The sequence below is a fragment of the Pseudophryne corroboree genome, chromosome 9 (genome assembly GCF_028390025.1).
Source record: "Pseudophryne corroboree isolate aPseCor3 chromosome 9, aPseCor3.hap2, whole genome shotgun sequence".
Lineage (NCBI taxonomy): Eukaryota > Metazoa > Chordata > Amphibia > Anura > Myobatrachidae > Pseudophryne > Pseudophryne corroboree.
In genome coordinates this window covers 283,328,262-283,350,901 of record NC_086452.1, presented here as the reverse complement: position 1 = coordinate 283,350,901, position 22,640 = coordinate 283,328,262, and the positions used below count along the sequence as shown (strand labels likewise).

Here is a 22,640-nt window from a genome sequence, read left to right as displayed (position 1 = left end):
AAGTTTGTATCAAGCCCTCCAGGTCAAATTAAAGTTCTCTACAGCTTACCATCCTCAGACCAATGGTCAAACTGAGAGGGTGAATCAGGACTTGGAGGCCTTCCTCCGCATCTATGTGTCTTCCTCTCAAGATGACTGGGTTCAACTCCTTCCCTGGGCCGAGTTCAGCCATAACAACCAATATCATTCCTCATCTTCTTCAACACCATTCTTCATCAACTATGGATTCCACCCTAAAGTTCCAGAATTCCAGCCGCTTCCAGTGACTTCTGTACCAGCAGTTGATATCACCTTGTGCCAGTTTTCAAATAACTGGAAAAATGTTCGAGCGGCCCTGCTCAAAGCATCATTTGCAGATAAGAAGCGTAGGGCAGTTCCTGCTCTCAAGGTGGGTGATCGTGTGTTGGTTGTCTATGAAGAATTTGAGATTAAGAGTTCCAAGAATGAAGTTTGCACCTCGTTACATTGGCCCTTTTCAAATTGAACAAGTTATCAATCCTGTTGCTTACAAACTCCAGTTACCCCCATTCTTGAAAATTCCTAGGACATTCCATGTTTTCCTTCTGAAACCGCTGATCCTGAATCGATTCCATTCTGCACTACCTTCGGCTCCTTGTTAGGCGCCGCTGTCTGGGGCTTCCTCCTTGCCCGGCGCCTAGCAACTAGGGACGCCGTACGCGCTGAGCCGCCGGGTCCCTAGCAACGCTAGGACGCCGTGCACGCTGAGCCGCGGGTCCCTAGCAACGCTAGGACGCCAGGCGTGCCGAGCCGCCAGGACCTTAGCAACGGGGACGCCACAGGCGGACTGCGTTCCCCGTTGCAGGGTTGATTAATTAAGTGATCACACATGTTTTCTGGTCGTGCAGCAAGGCAGCTGCACGACATTTATTGTAATTAGGCTCTGTACTCTGATTGGAGGGTTCCCTGTTAAATGCCTCCTCAGTGCCTCACACACACAGACGCTGGTGATAGCTTCCTGCATGCTGCTCATGTTTGGTGAACGTCTGTTCCTGGTTAGCTGTGTCCGGTCCCTCCAGTTCTCTGAGTTCCTGAATCTTGGAGTTAGTCACCTGGTCCCAAGAAGTTCTTCTGGCCTTAAGTTACCTATGGCAGTCGATTGAGGTTCTCTCTTGGTTTCGTGAGTGACGGCCCTGCCGTATGTTGCGGCCTAGGCCACTTTAGTATTATTTCATTGTATTGGTGCATTTGCGGAGGTTTCCGCTTCCATAGTCCTCTCCGGTACTCGGCGGTGCCGTGTAGGAGAGTGGACAAGTGGAATATTTTGGTTGTTCTTTTCCCTGGCGGTAATCCGCGCATACTTTTAGTTTCAGGTTTGCCAGTAGCCCCTGGCCTTGTTGTTTAGTTAGAGGGCCCCTTGTTATCACCCTGTCTCAGTACACTCTTTGTCTCTCATTAAGACCTGAGGGGGCATCGGAGTTGGGCAGACGTAATCCGCCCTTCAAACGCGGCTGCCATGGGCCCAAGAAACCATAGTCTCGCAAGAGTGTACTGACAGCACGGGTGAGACAACGGAGATAGGGTGCCAGGGGCTATTCCCATTCCTTTTCCCTTTTCCAGCATTACGTCCTGGTACTCAGGTCCCACCGTATAAGATCTCCCCTGACCTGAGTATCAGGATCATAACATTATCACCGGCCCAAAACATAAAAAAAAAGGGGGTTTAATTTTTTCCATTCTTTGTTTTGGTTAGTCTTAAGATTCGGCTTCATGAATCTGGCAGTTTTAGGGCCGAATCCCGGTCAGCTTTTGGTCAACCAAATTCAAGAACTAACTCAGATGGTTCAAGACCTTACTCTTCGGGTGAAATCGCAGGAAGATCTTTTGCGAGCCTCCCCGAGTGTGGTCCCAGAACCAAAAATGCATTTACCTGACCGTTTTTTGGGTAACCGAAAAGATTTCTTTAATTTTAAGGAAGCTTGTAAGCTTTATTTTCGTTTAAGGCCTCGTTCCTCTGGTACTGAGTCTCAGCGGGTTGGGATAGTTATGTCATTGCTCCAGGGTGATCCTCAGACCTGGGCATTTGGGTTAAGAACAGATGATCCTGCCTTATTGTCAGTAGACGCCTTTTTAAAATCTTTAGGCCTGTTATATGATGACCCAGATAGAGAGGCTTCAGCTGAGAGTCACCTGCGTGCCCTTAAACAAGGCAAAAATCCAGCAGAGGTGTATTGTACCGAATTTCGCCGTTGGTCGAACGACTGTGGCTGGAATGACCCGGCCCTGCGCAGTCAGTTTCGCCTTGGTTTGTCTGAACTTATTAAAGACAGTCTCCTTCAGTACCCCGCTCCTGAGACTCTCGACAAACTCATGGAGCTTGCTATTAAAATAGATCGTCATCTCCGAGAGCGGAGGGCTGAAAGAGGAACAACTTTTAGACCTAATCCTTGTGTTTATACCTTTCCTGAGGACGTCAAGGAGCCCATGCAGATGGGTCTCTCCCGGCTGTCCCCAGAGGAAAGAACCAGAAGATTAACGTCTGGTCTTTGTTTGTACTGTGGTGGTAAAGGACATATTGCTCTTAACTGCCCAAATAAGTCGGGAAACACTCTGACCAAGTGAATTGTGAGGGGGTTCACTTGGGTCTGCAGCTTATCTCCTCAAATGATTCTCTTTTAGTTCCTGTTAAGATTTCCTTTGGCAGCCTCAGTTCATTGGTGTCGGCCTTCGTCGACAGTGGAGCTGCAGGAAATTTTATGGACTTAGCTTGGGCTAAGGCTTTAGGCATTCCACAGATACCATTGGATAAACGTATTACCATGCACGGCTTGGATGGGTGTCCGCTTTCCAATGGGATAATTACTCACCGCACACCTCCAGTATTATTGACAGTGGGGGCCTTACATTCAGAAGACATAGAATTTTACCTTACACATTGTCCGGCAGTTCCTGTAGTTTTGGGTCACCCCTGGCTTGCCTTTCATAATCCCACCATAGATTGGCGGTCTGGGGAGATTTCTCAGTGGGGTCCTTTTTGTGTTAAGGAATGTATTTCCCATCCAGTCCGGGTTGCGGCAGTCATCCCAGAACTTATTCCTGTGGAATATCAGGATTTTGCCGATGTGTTCTCAAAAGGCAATGCGGACATTCTGCCTCCCCATCGGTCCTATGACTGTGCGATAGAGTTAGTACCAGGTGCCACGTTGCTCAAGGGGAGATTATATGCCCTGTCCGGGCCAGAAACCACGGCCATGAATAATTACATTCAGGAAAGCCTGAATAAAGGCTTTATTAGGCCTTCGAAATCTCCGTTGAGTGCAGGTTTTTTCTTTGTTGAGAAAAAAGATGGGTCACTCAGACCATGTATTGATTTTCGGGCTCTGAATAAAATTTCTGTTAAAAACACCTATCCTTTACCATTGATTTCAGTGCTTTTTGATCAGTTACGCTCCGCCGTGATCTTTTCAAAAATCGATCTTAGGGGAGCTTACAACCTCATCCGAATAAGATCTGGGGATGAGTGGAAGACGGCTTTCAGCACTCAGTCGGGTCACTATGAATACCTGGTGATGCCGTTTGGCCTGTCAAATGCTCCTGCGGTATTTCAAGACCTCATCAACGATGACTTCCTTGGGAAGTTCGTGGTCGTTTATTTAGACGACATTTTGATATACTCTGAGTCTATGGAACAACATGTTGCCCAGGTGCGTCAGGTTCTTTAAAACTTACGAGAGAATCATTTATACGCTAAGCTTGAGAAGTGTGATTTTCACATCACAGAAGTGTCCTTCTTGGGGTATATTATTTCTCCCCAGGGATTTTTTATGGAACCGAAAAAACTTCAGGCCATCCTTAATTGGGCGCAACCCACTAATTTAAAAGCAATTCAGCGCTTTTTAGGGTTTGCAAATTATTATAGGCGGTTCATACCTTTTCTGACCTGGTCGCTCCTATAGTAGCTTTGACTAAAAAAGGAGCGGATCCTTCCAATTGGTCGCCTGAAGCTGAGTCTGCCTTTCGGGCCTTGAAGCAAGCCTTTGTCTCGGCTCCTGTCCTCAGACACCCTAATCCGGAGCTCCTCTTTATTGTTGAGGTTGATGCCTCAGAGGTTGGAGTGGGGGCTATCCTTTCTCAGGAAGATCCGGAGTCTCAGGAGTAACATCCTTGTGCCTTCATGTCCAGGAAATTCTCCTCCGCAGAATCCAACTATGACGTTGGTAATCGAGAATTACTGGCAATAAAATGGGCTTTCGAGGAGTGGAGGCATTGGCTGGAGGGAGCTAGGCATACTATTACAGTATTTACCGACCATAAGAACCTGCAATATATTGAGTTAGCTAAACGGCTTAATGCTCGGAAGGCACATTGGGTATTGTTTTTTACTCGTTTCAGGTTTATTATCACCTTCAGGCCTGGTTCCAAGAATACGAAAGCTGATGTCCTGTCACGTTGCTTTCTTCCGGTTCACAATAGCAATCCTGTTACTACCCCCATAGTTCCATCTTCAGTCATCCGGGCAGGCCTCACACAGGATTTATTTACTCAGTTAAACCAGCTTCAACACCAGGCTCCTAGACTTACTCCTGCTGGTCGTCTTTTGTCCCTAAATTTTTGAGAGGCACTGTTTTAGCTGAGTTTCATGACAACAAGGTCTCTGGTCATCCAGGTATCACTAAGACCTTGGAGCTGGTCTCTCGCTCGGTGTGGTGGCCTAGTCTTTCTAAAGACGTAAAAGAATTTGTCCACTCCTGTCAGGTTTGTGCACAGCATAAGGTCCCTCGTTCGTTGCCGATCGGGCAACTCATACCTTTAGCCGTTCCTCTCAGGCCATGGTCTCATATATCCATGGATTTCGTGGTGGACCTTCCCCTTTCAGCCGGATGTCGAGTCATTTGGGTGGTAGTGGACCGTTTTAGTAAAATGGCTCATTTCATTGCTCTTCCCCGATTACCCTCTGCTCAAGGGTTGGCAGTTTTGTTCCTCCACCATGTGTTCAGGCTCCATGGTTTGCCCACTGATATTGTCTCTGATAGGAGTCCGCAATTTATCGCACGATTCTGGAAACGTTTTTGTGCCTCATTGAATATGAAACTGTCTTTAACATCTGGTTACCATCCACAGTCTAACGGGCAAACCGAACGAGTCAACCAGTCATTAAAACAATATTTACGCTTGTATTCAGCCAAACTCCAGAATGATTGGTCTGAATTTCTTCCTTTAGTCGAATTTGCTTATAATAACTCCTGTCATTCCTCCACCAAGGAGTCCCCATTCTTTTCAGTCTTTGGTTTTCATCCTAGAGCCAACTCTTTTTTCCATCATTCTCCAGTCTCCTCCTTGACCTTAACCTCCCATCTCAGAACTATTTGGAGAAGAGTGCACCTTGCCCTGAAAAAAGCTGCCTTCCGAGAAAAGAAATTTTCTGATAGGCTCCGACGTCCTTGCACTTTTAATGTGGGAGATAAGGTGTGGTTGTCAACTCGCAACATCAAGCTCCGACAACCCTCAGCTAGATTGGGACCCAAATTTATTGGACCATTCCTTATCATTAAGAAGGTCAATCCAGTTGCTTTTCGGCTACGCTTGCCAAGATCTCTCAGAATTGGAAATACTTTTCACTGTTCCCTTTTGAAACAGTATTTTTCTTCCAGGAGATTTCCTCGGAGGTCTCCCCAGGGTAGGTCTCCGGTGGATGTGCAGGGACAACAGGAGTTCTTGGTAGAGAAGGTTTTAGATTCAAAAGTTTCCCGGGGCCGGCTTTATTTTTTAGTTCACTGGAAAGACTATGGTCTGGAGGAAAGGTCTTGGGTCCTGGATAAGGATCTACATGCCCCTAAACTCAAGAGATTATTCTTTCAGGAATTTCCTCAGAAACCTGGCTTTAGGGGTTCGTTGACCCCTCCTCAAGGGGGGGGTACTGTTAGGCGCCGCTGTCTGGGGCTTCCTCCTTGCCCGGCGCCTAGCAACTAGGGACGCCGTGCGCGCTGAGCCGCCGGGTCCCTAGCAACGCTAGGACGCCGTGCGCGCTGAGCCGCGGGTCCCTAGCAACGCTAAGACGCCGGGCGGGCCGAGCCGCCGGGACCTTAGCAACGGGGACGCCACAGGCGGACCGCGTTCCCCGTTGCAGGGTTGATTAATTAAAGTGATCACACATGTTTTCTGGTCATGCAGCAAGGCAGCTGCATGACATTTATTGTAATTAGGCTCTGTACTCTGATTGGAGGGTTCCCTGTTAAATGCCTCCTCAGTGCCTCACACAGACGCCGGTGATAGCTTCCTGCATGCTGCTAATGTTTGGTGAACGTCTGTTCCTGGTTAGCTGTGTCCGGTCCCTCCAGTTCTCTGAGTTCCTGAATCTTGGAGTTAGTCATCTGGTCCCAAGAAGTTCTTCTGGCCTTAAGTTACCTGTGGCAGTCGATTGAGGTTCTCTCTTGGTTTCGTGAGTGACGGCCCTGCCGTATGTTGCGGCCTAGGCCACTTTAGTATTATTTCATTGTATTGGTGCATTTGCGGAGGTTTCCGCTTCCATAGTCCTCTCCGGTACTCGGCGGTGCCATGTAGGAGAGTGGACAAGTGGAATATTTTGGTTGTTCTTTTCCCTGGTGGTAATCCGCGCATACTTTTAGTTTCAGGTTTGCCAGTAGCCCCTGGCCTTGTTGTTTAGTTAGAGGGCCCCTTGTTATCACCCTGTCTCAGTACACTCTTTGTCTCTCATTAAGACCTGAGGGGGCATTGGAGTTGGGCAGACGTAATCCGCCCTTTAAACGTGGCTGCCATGGGCCCAAGAAACCATAGTCTCGCAAGAGTGTACTGACAGCACGGGTGAGACAACGGAGATAGGGTGCCAGGGGCTATTCCCATTCCTTTTCCCTTTTCCAGCATTACGCCCTGGTACTCAGGTCCCACCGAATAAGATCTCCCCTGACCTGAGTATCAGGATCATAACACTCCTAAAGTCCAGACTCAACGGGGAGTTGAGTATGAAGTTGCCAAGATTCTGGATTCACGTTTCCGTTACGGTCAGTTACAATATCTTATTGATTGGAAGTGCTTTGGCCCTGATACATGCTCCTACCTTGGTCCGGAATTTCCACTCCAGATTTCCTCAGAAGCCTAAGAAGTGTCCTGGGGCCACTCCTAAATGGGGGGTGCTGTCACGATCCGGGTATCTGGACACCACTATTTACCTTTCAGGTGTCTCCTAAAGCTGGCTTAGCGTCCTAGGCCCGGTTCCCAGCTATGTTGCTAGCATTCATATGTCATGTCTCACCTTTGCTGATCCGTGGATGTTGTCCTTCCATGCCCGGGTGACTGGCATGGCGTCACCTGCCGGCGGGGCCTCGGGCATCGTCTCCTGTTCTCAAGGCACTACAGGGTATGTGGCACTCTTCACCTACTGCGGCCGCGGCCATCCATGCTGGAGGTTGAGATGCAAGTCGGCATTCTCTGTGTTCACCGCCGCCATTACAGAGGAATCTCTATGTGGTGTTACAAACAAGGTTTCCCTCCACTGGCCGGTATGGGCGCAGCTATCTTAGTTCCAGTCACATGATCCTGACCTCCAATCCATTGCTCCGCTGAAGTCTGCCTAATTGGTCATCCAATCCCTGCATACCTAAGGGTATAAAGGGACTGAGCCTGCACCAGGAAATCGTCAGTGCTTTGGTTGTCAAACCTTGTTTCCAGTCTCTCTCTCCTGTGGTTGTTTTGTTCCAGGTTTCCAGCTCCTGTCTCCAGTTACCACTAAGAGACCTGCACCAGCTTACCACCTTGCGGTACAGCCTGACTCTGCAGTCTTCTATGACTACTCCAGCTTCCAGCTACAGATCCATCTGATTCCACAGCTTCAAGCAGTGATCAGCTTCCTTAAAGTGCCAGTACTTCTCCAGCGGATACCTACATACCATCGGTACCCACAAACCATCGGTACCCGCATATCATCATTTTTACTATATCCTCACTCCCTAGCTTCATTCTACTACCTGGCTGGTTCCACCCAGCATCCACTCCATGTTTCAACACCTGGCTGGTTCCATCCAGCATCCACCGCAGCTACCTCTACTACAGTGCTACCAGCTTCCAGTGATACATCTGCTGGTGTGTTCCTTGGCTACTCTTACTACTACGGTCGGGACTGGTAAGGACATTCCATCTCTGGGACATTAAGAACTGTACCTATTACTACCAGTACCCTGTGGCCTTTGCCAAACCTATAGTGATAAAGGAACTGTTTTATTTTAACTACTGTATCTCTTCATTCATTTACCACTGCTGTGAACATATGGAGTTCTGTTAATAAACTTTTATTGACTTTTAAATCCTGGTTATCATGGTCACGCCTTCAGGCAACCTTCCTACACCGTACTTACATGTCTAGGGGTCTGATTAAACCTCCCAAGTTTAGTTTCACCTCAGCCCCTACAACTGAGGCTTCCTCCCATCAGCTCAGGCCCTCAGTTGTGACATGGGAAAAGCAATGCTATATTTTGTTTCTCTTGCCTTTTGTTTGGTGGGTCAAAAGAAAAAAGATTTCCCTATCATGGGCACACTCGGACTATAAAACTTTCTTAAAGTCAAGTAACTATCATGATAGATGACCACAAATTCTAAAATATAACTTTTATTTGAATCTATAAAACATGAGCGAAATATAGTGCATGTGAATTAAATTGTGAAAAAGTGAGAAAAATATATAATAAAGTGAATTAAAAAGCTTAGCCACTGTAATTGTTGTATTCATTCACTGTCTCCAGTGTCTTAAACGATGTTGCAAAATGTATAGCAATGTTAGTTGTCAAATGTCTTATAATGATACCTTTGTATCTAGGAGTAAAACAGCTCCTAGGTATGATCTCATGTATTTATTCACTGTCTCCAGTGTCTTAAACAATGTTGCAATATTTGTAGCAATACTAGTAATCAAATGCCTTATAATGATATCTTTGTATCTGGGAGTGAGAATACTCCTAGATGTAGTCTCATTCCACCACCACTATTAACATTTTATTCCATATTTTCACTGTGCGCATCACTGATTGATAATACATAGGTGGTGAAGCATACCATTTATCTCAATGCCTGCTAATGTTTATTACAAATGCGTAAATAAATTTACTACTTTCAGAATAAGTGTCCTTGTGCTGCTGCCCTCTACACACAATTTGTGCATATAATTGATATTGAAGGTGCTCTGTATAGCAATAACCATGTTTATAATTCATATATCAGCACCACTGGCACACACACATGGTACATGTGGTTATTAAAAGTGCTTTATTCTATATGACAATCAGCCATATTTATAAATGATGTGTCAACACCAATTGCACACACATATATAATACGTCTAGTTGATACTAAAAATGCTTTATTCTGTATGGCAATAAGCCGCTTTTATGGATCATGTATCGACACCTATTACACACATGTATCATGTTATGAGATTTTACATAGCACACTCATCATGTGATTTTTGATATCTGAGCAGTTATTTCAATATTGCAATTAGAATGCTCTATTCTGTGTGGTTATAATCCATACTCATGATTCATATATCAACACTAGTTGCCATCACATGTGTGTGATTTTATTATACATTTCTCATACAGCTTTTGTTCACTGGTGGTAATGAGACAATTGGCTCTTAAATATTGTAATCATTGTAATTCCTTACATATGTGTAATAGCACAGTATATTAATGCTATCTGTGTGGTGCAATTAGCCCACCCTCAATAGCACTGAGATCGTATTCTCTCCCCTCAAAGTGATGCCGCTTCCACACTTTTCAAATATATATATATGTTATGACATACGATAGGGCCCCCACACTGATAACAGAACATAAATGTCCCCTTGTGGCGTATTTCTCTATTTGCTACTGCCACGTGTATCAGCGGGAAGCCGCTGACCGTGGCTCTCCTATGTGAGGCTGCTGACCGCGGCTCTCCTGTGTGAGGCCACCCGCATGGCTCAGCGTGCTATGAGGGCTATTTCCAGTGTAATGTGCAAGCAGCTACACTCGCGGCAGCAGCAGCACCTATTCTCAGACACAGATCTTGATTGACATTATTAGACAGGCAACATTTTAAACAGTGGCTAAGCTAACTAAGTAGAAAGGACACATAGTGGTTGCGTCCGATCTCCTAACGATCGTTTTGCATTCACTTTATTATATATTTGTCTCACTTTTTCACAATTTAATTCACATGCATTATATTTCGCTCATGTTTTAAAGATTCAAATAAAAGTTATATTTTAGAATTTGTGGTCATCTATCATGATAGATACTTGACTTTAAGAAAGTATTATAGTCCGAGTGTGCCCATGATAGGGAATCTTTTTTCTTGTGACCCTATATTTCCATTTTCCCTTGGAGCACCTCCCAATATGTAAGAGGTATATACCTGTACAACTGAATAAAAGGGAAGGACATAAACTATACATGTGCGACCCTTCACCTATCTTGCCTTTTGTTTGGTAAGGTTGGGCAGCAGTCAGTTTCAGCAATGGCCAATTCCAAAACGGTATACAAAGATTGGAGCTATATTTCTAGAGGTATACAAGAAAATGAAAATTTTACAACACAGAAGATAAACATATGTAAATGGAGGGAGTTGGAGTTCCGGATTAGAAACGCATCTGGAATTGATAGTGACTTGCAGAAAACTATTGCAAGCAAAGCACAAAAATGGCGAGAGTTTCTAAAAGTAATCCTCGATGCCATAATGTATTTGACAGATAATAATTTAGCTTTGCATGGCCACAGAGAAGATGGTAACTTTCTCAATTTAGTGAATCTGCTATCCAAGCATGTGCCAATATTTAAATATCATTTAGAGAAACGCCAGAAGCATCAAGTAAGTTACTTGTCTCCTGAGATACAAAATGAGTTTATCAACTTACTTGGTAGTGAAGTGAGAAATACAATTCTCAAGAAGATCAAAGCAGCAAAATACTATGCAGTGCTATTTGACAGTACTCCGGATATATCCTACACTGACCAACTGTCCCAAATCATTTGGTATGTTCACTGTACTGAAGATGGTACCTGTGAAATTCTGGAAAGCTTTATAGATTTCATAGCCACTACTGCAAAGACTGGGGAAGACCTTGCAGAAGAAATTTTAAATAAAATTGAAACTGATGGGCTGGATATTATGAACTGTCGTGGTCAAGGATATGATAATGGCAGCAACATGGCAGGATCCTACAGGGAAGTGTAAGCTAGAATCAGAAACATAAATAACCTAGCTACTTTTGTTCCTTGTTCAGCTCATACGTTGAACCTGGTTGGAACACATGCAGCGGCTTTTTCACCAATGATATCAGAGTTTTTTGGTACAGTGCAGAGGCTATTTGTGTTTTTTTCATCCTCAACTAAATGATGGAATCTGCTTAAGGAGCATGTATCCATCACAGTTAAGGCTCAGAGCAATACAAGGTGGTCTAGTCGTGCCCAAGGTGTACATGCATTTTGTAAGGATTTCACCGGCATCATTACTGCTTGTGAGGAAATCAGCAACAGCAATTATTTTTCTCCAGAAACAATATCAGAGGCAAGAGGTCTTTCCCAACAAATAAAATCAGTCAACTTTGTTGTTCTTATGGTGGTGTGGAACAAAATTTTGAAGACTATAGATAGGATAAATAAGGTTGTTCAAAAGCAGGATATTTCTTTGGATGAATGCTCATCACACTTGCATGGACTGACAGCTTCTATACAGAAAATGCGTGATGAAACTAGTATTGATGGATGGCTGGTTGAAGCAGAGAAAATATGTGACCAAACTGGTGTGCCAGCCACATTTCCAGAGAAAAGAGTCTACAAAAGAAAAAAGCACTTTGATGAATCTTCATCAGAACAACAGGATGACACAGTGCCTTCTGCAAGGGAGTCTATGAGATGGTCAGTTCTGGAAGTCATGGATGCCATTTTAAGCTAGATGAATTGGAGATTTTAAAGTATGCAGTCTGTGTCCAAGGTATTTGCCTTTTTACATGGAGCTGATCTTGCTTCACTGGCAAAAAAAGAGCTGAAATACAAGGCACAACTGTTTTGTGAGAAGTATAAAGAGGAAAAAAGAAGTGATAATGCCACTGTATAGGTCATTGGTACGGCCCCATCTGGAATACTGTGTCCAGTTCTGGAGACCCTATCTCCAGAAGGATAGAAATACATTAGAGAGTGTACAAAGAAGGGCAACTAAAATGGTGCATGGCCTACATAACAAAACTTACCCGGAAAGGCTAAAAGATCTTAACATGTATAGTTTGGAGGAGAGAAGGGAAAGGGGGGACATGATAGAAACTTTCAAATATATCAAGGGTCTTAACAAAGTTCAGGAGGGAAACATTCTTCAAAGGAAAAGAAGTATTAGAACTCGAGGGCATACATTGAGACTGGAGGGGGGGGAGGTTCAGGGGAAATTTAAGGAAAAATTACTTCACAGAAAGGGTAGTGGATAAGTGGAATAGCCTCCCATCAGAGGTGGTAGAGGCTAAGACTGTAGGGCAATTTAAACATGCTTGGGACAGGCATATGAATATCCTTACAAAGAATTAAGGTTAAAAAAGGGTTGAGATTGCCTAAAGGATAAAATAAAAAAGGGGCAGACTAGATGGGCCAAGTGGTTCTTATCTGCCGTCAAATTCTATGATATGTTTCTATGTTATGTTTCTATGTTATAGGATGTTGACCCTGAAGAACTGTTAAGAGAATTGGAAGCATTTCAAAGTTATAGAAAGGTGGTATTTCCAAGCCTCCAATCTCTCACTCCACTCCAGCTCCTTCAAAATATATATAAACACAAACTCCATGATTCCTTCCACAACATCACTACTGCCATCCGTATATTCCTTACCTTACCTGTTACAGTTGCTACATGTGAGCGCACTTTAAGTAAGCTAAAAATAATCAAACACTATCTCCGATAAACCACTGGACAAGACCACTTATCCTGCTTAAGCATCCTTTCCATTGAGCAGGAGACTGCCAAAACAATTAACTTTGATTCAATAATAGACACTTTTGCGGCTGAAAAAGCAAGAAAGATTAAGTTAGCATAAATATTTATATCAATACAACTGGAGTGTTGAACACTGTTCTAAGGGACTGGGGAGTTTGATTATTTAAAAAGTAACCCCAGCTCACCAGGAAAGTAATATATTGAAAGAAGTATTTTAAAGATTGAGTACATTCAGTTTTAGAGTGTATTGTTACAAATTTTCTTGACTTATTATATTATCTTTGGGAAAGTTTTAGAGATTTTCATTTAATGAGTGTTTGTTTATACAGTTCTTTGTGATTTGTTTTTTTATAATAAATGTTATAAATAACTGTTCATACATTGTTTTGACCCTATTTAGACTATAGCACCACACTATCTTTCAGTATTGTATTTCTGAATAATACAACGCACAAGTGTCACCAATTTAGGGTTTTGGAATGTTTTTTTTCCAAGTGTAGCATGCCCTCACAGGTTGGCCATGCCCCCAATTCAGTACAGGGGAGGGTGGGACACCAAAACATACCTTGCTCCAGGTACCATGACACCTTGCCTACACCTCTGGGCATGCTGTTACTCTGGGCATGCTGTTCCTTGTAGTCCCTTTCTAGCACCTGATATATAATTATCTCCAGGAATGACAGAGCAGCTGCCATTGTTTGTCTGCTTGTGTGAGAAAGGCCTTGAATTGGAGCAGTATTTAGAAGGCATGCTGTTCCTTGTAGTACTAATTGGAGATCCTGGGGGTGGCTCCCGGGTACGTTAGCTCTCTGTCTGGATGTGTGTTAGTAATAGCCTTTATCATGAGGCCTTACTGTAGACAAATTACATGGCCCTATGTGGGCACTGCTATTACGTAGTATTAGGACTGCTGATATCAGGGAAGCCGTGAAGTGGCTCAGCAGCTAAACATGTGTTTTCAAACATGTGTGACCAATTCTCTGAATTTCTATTACCACATAGGTTCAGGTATGGTTACAGGTAATTTTTAGTGTGCTGGGGGGATACCACAGGAGGGGAGAACCCCCTCTCTGCTGTTATTTTCCCTACCACATGTACACACAGACACATTCACACTAGGGTTAATTTTTGTTGGAAGCCAATTGACCTGCCAATATATTTTTGGGATTGTGGGAGGAAACCAGAGTACCCGGAGGAAACCCATGCAAGTATGGGGAGAATATGCAAACTCCACACAGTTAGGGCTATGGTGGAAATCGAACCCATGAGCTCAGTGTTGGGAGGCAGTAATGCTAACCATTACACCATTTCCAGATTGCCCTAGAAAAACAATTCCAAAGACAGCAGACTTGAAGAGCTATCCCTCTCACTGAAGTCCCAAACATAGGAGTGTCTTATGGGTGAATTATAACCAATGTAACCCAAAACACACCAGTTTCTAAGGGTTAGTTAAAGAGAAATAGCGACAGCAATATCAGACAGAGAGATTGAAAGCATGCAGCAGTACTAGTATAAGTCACATACAATGCAGAATAAACAATTTAACTGCAATGGGCACTGATATCAACTACCCTGCTCTTTAGAATAGGCTTGGTAGGATGCAGCACTTGTATAACCTGCTAAGTGGTAAAGGTATACAGGAAGCTTCTGCCCACCGCTCCTGGAGACCTGCAGAGCTCTAATGATGGCTGCCCAGCATCTCTCTGTAGTGGAGGATGAGGGAGGAGTAGCCCAGGGCAGGAAGACTGCTGTGGAATGGGACCCTGGGCTGGGGTAAGGTTTGCTGGGAAAGTGCTGCACTGCTAAATGTCACCACCGGTTCTCCTGGCCTGTCCCCAGCGCCAGTGTACATTACAGCCCTGGTGGTCTAGTTTTGCCGCAAAAGCACTTAATGGCACTGAGGTGCTCCCAGACCAATGACCCTCTCCCCAGGTCAGCGGTAAATGGACTGCACAATTCGCAGAACCTTGCCTATCCCGCAATGATCTGGTTACAGTCCAGGGTGCCCCTGCGCCTCTGCTAGTGAAGGTTGTGCCAGGGGTCCCACCAAAATCACACACCCAGTTGTGGCATCGCAGCGCGGTGGGGGTGTTTGAGCATCAGTGCTTGCTTCCTATTGGACTGCCAGACGCTGATTGCTTAAGTGAAAAAGTAAAAAACATTAAAAATGCCAAAAAAAAAAAAAATGAAAGATTGGCCTGCCCTTTTTCAGTGTGACCAGGTCAATGTTTGCACTAGAAAAAACTGATGTGCCTGAGCATGGGGGCAGTGAATGAAGGCAGAGGAGCCTACTGCATTCTGGGAGCCTCACAAAGCTTTTTTGTTCAGTGCCAGTCCTAGTTTCCACCAGATCATACCCAAGCCTGTGGAGACCATGGCCCCCGAAGAAGAAAAACACCTTGCAAGCAGGACTTGTTAGGCAGTAGAAGATAAAAAGACTTTCTCCCATAAGCTATCAATCGGGAACCTGGAATTTCTGATATTACTCAGTGGTGCAATAAGCAGATATCAGCATTTTAGCAGATGGTTATCTCCAATTCAATAAAAAAAATAGGATTTTAATTTCCTACCTGTAAATCCTTTTTTTTCTCATAGTCCATAAAGGATATTGGGATCCATTTAGTACCATGGGGTATAGATGGCTCCACTAGGGGCCATGGGCACTTTAAGAATTTGATTGTGTAGGCTGGCTACTACCTCTATATCCCTCCTACCAGACTCAGTCTAGGAAACTGTGCCCGAGGAGACGGACATACTTTGAGAGAAGGATAGATAAGGATAGTGGTGAGATTCCGAACCAGCACAACCAGAACAAGAGTAACGCCATGCTAACTAAACTTGAAACAGGAACAGCAATGGCTGAACCAACATTTACTTAACTAAGTAACAGTGCAGGAAGAATGAAGCACCAGACTGGCGCCCAGTATCCTCTATGGACTACGAGAAAAGGATTTACCCATAGGTAATTAAAATCCTATTTTCTCTTACGTCCTAGAGGATACTGGGGTCCATTTAGAACCATGGGGATGTACTAAAGCTCCCAAACTGGGTGGGAGAGTGCTGAGGTTCCTACAGAACTTATTGACCAAACTAAAGGTCCTCAGAGGCCAAAGTTTTGAACTTGTAGAACTTAGCAAATGTGTTTGAACCTGACCAAGTAGCCTCTTAGCAAAGCTGTAAAGCTGAGACATCCTGGGCAGCTGCCCAGGAAGAACCCACCGACCTAGTAGAGTGGGCTTGTACAGATTTTGGACACAGCAAACCTGCTGTGGAATAAGCATGCTGAATAGTAAGCCTGATCCAGCATGCAATGGACTGCTTTGAAGCAGGACACCCAATTTTATTAGGATCATAAAGAACAAACAGTGAGTCAGATTTTCTGTGATGAGCTGTTCGCTTTACATACACCTTCAAAGCCCTCACAATATCCAAAGACTATGAAGTACTGTAGCAGAGGTGTCGGTGACAACTGGAACCACAATAGGTTGGTTGATGTGAAATGCGGACCCCACTTTAGGAAGAAATTGCTGATGAATTCTGAGTTCAGCTCTGTCCTCATGGAAAATTAAATAGGGACTTTTGTGAGACAAAGCCCCCAGCTCCGACACACGTCTTGCTGAAGCCAAGGCCAACAGTGTGACGGTCTTCCATGCAAGACATTTTACGTCCACTTCCTGTAACGGTTCAAACCTGATTGGAGGAACTGCAGCACCACATTGAGGTCCCAAGGTGCCATCGTGGGAGGCACAAAGGGAGGTTGGATGTACAGAACACCTTTCAAGAATGTCTGGACCTCAGGGAGAGAAGCAAATTGTTTCTGAAAGAAAATGGACAAGGCCAAAATCTGGACTTTTATGGAGCCCAGACGCAGGCCCACATCCATGCCTGCCTGCAGAAAAAGCAGAAAATGTCCCAGATGAAATTCCAATGCAGAATAATTTCTGCTCTCACACCAAGAGACGTATTTCTTCCAAATACGATGGTAATGCTTAGACGTTACCATGGCTTAGATCATAGTCGGGATAACCTTGCGAGGGATACCTCTCCTGGCTAGAATCAGCCGTTCAACTTCCATGCCATCAAACATTTCCGTGGTAAATCCTGATAGACAAACGGGCCCTGTTGCAGATGATCATCGCGAAGAGGTTTGAGGCCACGGATCTTCGAGGAGCATCTCCAGAAGGTCCGCATACCAGGCCCTTCTTGTCCAGTCCGGAGCAATGAATATTGCTTGAACCTTTTGCCTTTTATTCTCTTAAGAATTCTTGTGATCAGAGGAAGTGGAGGAACCACGTGCACCATCTGATAGACCCATGGCGTCGTCAAGGTGTCTACCGCAACTGTCTGTGGGTCTCTTGACCTGGAACAATACCGCTTGAGCTTCTTGTTGAGACGAGAGGCCATCATGTCGATCTGTGGATATCCCCAACGACGTGTTAAGCACCTGAACACTTTTGGTTGAAGGCCCCACTCCCCCGGGTTACAGGTCGTGTCTGCAGAGGAAGTTTGCTTCTCAGTTGTCTACACCCAGAATGTAGACCGCTGACAATGCCACAGTGTTTCTTTCCGCCCAGAGGAGAATTCTTGACACCTCTGACATTGCTGCTCTTTTCATTCCGCCCTGTCGGTTTATGTACGTCACTGCCATCACATTGTCCGACTGCACCTGAGTGGCCTGATCTTGAAGAAGATATGAGGCCTGCAGAAGGGCTTTGTATATGGCCCTGAGTTCAAGAATGTTGGATTGGAAGAATGACTTCCTGACTTGACCATCTTTCTTGAAACTGCACTCCCTGAGTGACCGCTCCCCAACTTCTGAGGCTTGCATCGGTGGCTAACAGAATCCAGTTCTGATTTCCGAACCTCCAACCCTCGATGAGGTGAGAAGTTTGTAGCCACCACAGAAGGGAGATCCTGGCTTTTGGCGACAGACGGATCCTCTGGTGCATATGAAGATATGATCCGAACCATTTGTCCAACAGATCTAACTGGAAGGGTCTTGCGTGAAACCTTCTGTATTGAAGAGCATCGTAAGAGGCCACCATTTTCCCCAGACGGCGAATGCACAGATGCACCGACACCCAGGTTGGCTTCAGGACATCCCGAACCATCGAGTGGATTACCAATGCCTTCTCCAACAGAAGGTACACTTTCTGCGGCTCCGTGTCTAGTATGTTAAATATCTGAATGCATAACGAATATCATTTATTCTCTTAATACAATATAGTCACATATGTTATAGGTACAGCATATAGCTATTACTATCATATATGGAAACATATCTTATCATATAACATACTCTAACTCTTAATCCATTTTGTTCTATAAAGTGACCTTTATACAGACATTGGTCCACTTACCAGATACATGTACCTTTTAAACAGAGTATGGAAATCAGCAGACTCATTGTACAATATAATTGGAATTAGCACCAAATAAGGCTAATTAGCTTCTAGCTGGTCCTTGTCCTAATATGAGCATAACACTGTACTCAAGATGCATGAAATCATATGGGAGTGTTGTAAGAACGGGGCGTAACTGGATGTTATAAAAATCATTGTATCGCCATGTTTTCTCTGTTGAATCAGTTTGATCCGGGCTGAGAGAATGACGTCTCTAAGTCTGTATACGGGCGTGGTCTTTTTAATAAATAATTAATTGTTTTTCTAAATCTGACTTCTAATCAGTCATTTACTTAATAACAACAACCACAGCAACAAGATGGTTGAATTAGGATTAGACAATTTGGGGGCTCGGTCCTATGAACCAACATATATCTTCATCGAATTCTCAAAGGGGCAGCCAGCCAGCAGCTGGGGATGGAAGGAATATCCCAAGATCATTACAGCACTGGTGATTATAGAATGTCATGGTATGGGCTATATGCCAGTACATGCTGTTTCTGTACCTGCCGGCTGTCTGTGTGATTTTATTTTTATAATATGAGAATTAGGAGTGAAGAGATTGACTGACTGACTAAGCTAGGAAAGTAACTCAGGGACCTGACCTTGTCGTGTTTGTTGTTGCATGTAAGTAAATGTTGATAAATTTAATCCAAGGTTTGTAAAAGTGAAAAAATATATATATAAATGTATATATAAACCTCTGGTGTTCACCTTATGTGCAAACGTGTGAGTGTATGACTTGAGCCCTTTAAGGAGCTTGTTTGTGTTTCAATCTGAAATCATGGCATCAAGTACCATTCCGTTACGCTATGAGTAAAAATAAGGAGTTGTAGTGCCATAAATAAATTGAAAACACATAAATCACATCCCTGTTGAACAGCCAGCTACATACGTGTGTGTGAGTATAAATGAGGTGATCACCCGAGGTTACATTTGATTATAACTTGATTACAATTATACTGCAATACTGTGCTAACAAAGAGCTGCTGATTGTTTTAACCATATCCAGATTCTGGTAGAAAACAGAATCTGTGGATTAGTGTCCCAATTATATCCTGAGTCTGTTTGCTAACATTGTTTTATTGTGCACTAAAGAACTGAGCAACTTTTAAATTTAACTTGGCGTGTTGCCAATAGGGGTGGAGTCTACTGTGGCTTTCAATGATAGACATATCGCGTGTGTGAAGTGATGGCTGCTCTGGATGACAGCCAATATTTCCACGTATGAGAGAGCAGGGAGGATTAACCCTAAGTGTGCATATCATGTTATGGAAGAATGTTCCACATTGCACTGATTTTGTACAGTACTGTGACCAATGGGTACAGTCTACAGAAAATGTGAGAAGAAGAAAAAAAAAAAACATGTACATGTTAAGGAATTTCAATGATGGATGCTGTGGGGTGTGGCCTGATCAACCAATACCGACCGCAGTATCAATATTGAAATGTAAAAGCTCTAATTTAACTTATGGGCGCCCAACGTGTTAAGTATGCGTATTCAGAGTTAATGCAGAGTAATGAAGCTCAGAATTTAAACTAAGTACAGACTCATGGCCGAGCGTTACAGTATTTATATGAAGATGAAACGCTGTACATCGGGCCGGGAAAAGGAGAGGTTAAAATGAATAAATGTGAAAAAGACTATAAAACTATGGTACCAAATGACCCGCCCTGCGCCTGCAAAATTGTATGTCATTGTGGGGTTTTGTTTCATGGTGTCTTGTATGTCCGACATGAAAATTCAGTGTTTGTACTTTTGAAAGCACAATATCTGTTTCTATTCTGGGTTTAACAGAAACTTTTCTCTGTCTGTGACTGTCTGGCATGTTTACAAGTCTTGTGAATAATGTTTTTATAGATGTAGCCAATACTGTAATAGATATGGCCTATGCTGTATGCAGATGCTTACCACAAGAGAAAGAGAGAGAATATACCAAAGATGATGCTGAACGAACTTTATATTCCTTGTGCAGTTGTAGATAGCTTTATTTTCTCTTTGTTTGAGGACCACAATGCTGACTAGTAAAATAAAAACAAACATTCATGGGATTCAAACCTATGACATGCTTACATTCTACATAATGTCTGTGTTGAATATAAAACAAATATATATATATACACACCTGTGTATATACATATATACACCTGTGTATATACATATATATATATATATATATATATATATATATGTGTAGCCAAAAATGATACAGCGCCACTTGTGGGGTACAGTCTCAGTAAGCGAAGTGAATTAAAAATCACTTAAATAATTAAAAAACTAAAAACACACACGTAACCTAACTGTAGGTGTCTGCCAACCCTTAAGAGTGCAGTACTGGTACAGTACTGCTGAAAAGAGTATAGAGTGGGGGGATACGGGTACCGGCGACTAGTGTTGTTTAAAACATGATCATTAAAACTTAGAATTTATGAGCCAAAAAATATATAAGATTAACAAACAAGTTTTTTAATGATATATAAACGTGGAATAAAACATAATAAATTCACAAACACTGGTAAAAGCATAAAAGTCTTTGTAAAAGGTAAGGAATTCTGACTTAACTTTTAAGATAGGCAAGGGGGGTCACTGCAGGGAAACGAATGCGTTTCGTCACACCAGACTTCTTCAAAGGGTAGGGACAGAGTGAAATAACATGCCTATTTATAGCCCTGGTATGCTAGCTCAGGGGTTGTGATGTCACAATTGATCATGTGACTTGTTAAAAACATTTAATCTACAAACAGTCAAGGACACTACATAGAACGTGGCCTCAGGCAATGGGGATCACTATAGGTGCATGTACATGAAAAACGGATGTTTTATAAAGCTCCAAAAAGTGTTTAAAGGTTCAAAACTGTAAATATGCAGTGAAGTGCGGCATTTCCGCAACACTTCCGGCGGGTCACGTGTCTCCGGATACTTCCGCCCCACTTCCGGCTTACTAGTGCGCATGCGTCGACGGCGTTCCTCGCGCACCGCACATGCGTCTGTAGCGTCTCGTAGGGATCAGGAGTCAGTTCTCAGTGCTTTGCGTAGTGGAGGTCTTCCCAATAAGTACTGTGGCGGCCATATTGTTGTGGGGAAAGCTCCATAAAGTACATAGAAATGCGGTGGCCATCTTGAAGGAGTTTTTGGAGACATGGTATGCCGGTATCCATGGAAACCGATCCATATAGGGAAATACAAGAAAAATGTATGGTAAAAAACATGCATACCAGTTTTTCACAGATAAACATGATGAATACTATTAAATGATTAAGGAGATAAGGACCTAGTAGCTGAAATATAATAATTCACATACAGTAAAAATTATGCTGATCACACTGACATATAGGTTAATCACTAAGTCTGTGCCTAAAAGTGACATCGCTCATCATGTTCAATATAGCGATGGTTGGTGACCTTGCAGGTGACAGTGTTGGTGAGGTTAACAAAAGAGGGGGGTTGTGAGGTAACACCTGCTAAAAGCATTGTGAGAGGAATGAACCAGTCGAACATGTATATGAATAATATTAGGAACGGGTGATAGTAAATGCATGCAAAGAGAATAATATTAATAAACAATAAGGGTGATATTAAACACCGGGCAGTAATGTATAGGAATATGAATAGTACTGGAAAAGGGTGATATTTAACATACATACAACAAAAACCCTCCGTATTCGACAGTTATATGGTGGGTCGTGTATAATGTGTACCTATTAGTACCAAGTGATATCAGATCGGTCTCTAGTTGGCTTGACGTCATTTTGTCAGTCCTTACAGTACCTGATCTTCCCAGGCAGTCCCCCTCCCTGGTACTGATCAGGCCCAAAACACTGCTTAGCTTCCAAGATCGGACGAGATTGGGCGTGCCAGTGTGGTTTGACTGTACACGAAAGTAGACATCGTAACACCAGGAATCCGATCGCACAAATAGCACACGAGTCTCACTGATTCATTACTTTATTACAGTGTGAGGCAGATAGAGAAATAGAGAAAGTTAAAAGAGTGTGCACGAGCAGGTTGTGGTGAAATAAGGAAAACCAGGAATGTTGGATGATACAGCACCTCATAAAAAAGGTGCAATCTCATATCCTTCGTTCAGACCCGTGGGTTGTAAGGTCTGCAGCTGGAATATCCAGTACATCTCCCTTCTCGAGAGTTTGTTCGCCAGGTCACCACCTCTCTCTCCCAGACACACATGTTCAATTGCCTTGAACGTAAGATCCTCAGGATTAGAGTTGTGTTGTGATGTAAAGTGTCTGGACACAGTATGGCTCTCCACCTTATTCTTAATGTTCCTTATGTGCTCCTGGATCCTCATTTTTAAC

The 22,640-nt window shown here is 43.5% G+C and overlaps 1 pseudogene; it reads right to left on the bottom strand.

Annotated features, from left to right (window-relative positions):
• Positions 1-22,083: 22,083 nt before the first annotated feature.
• LOC134964699 (5S ribosomal RNA) lies at positions 22,084-22,203 on the bottom strand (annotated as a pseudogene).
• Positions 22,204-22,640: the final 437 nt, after the last annotated feature.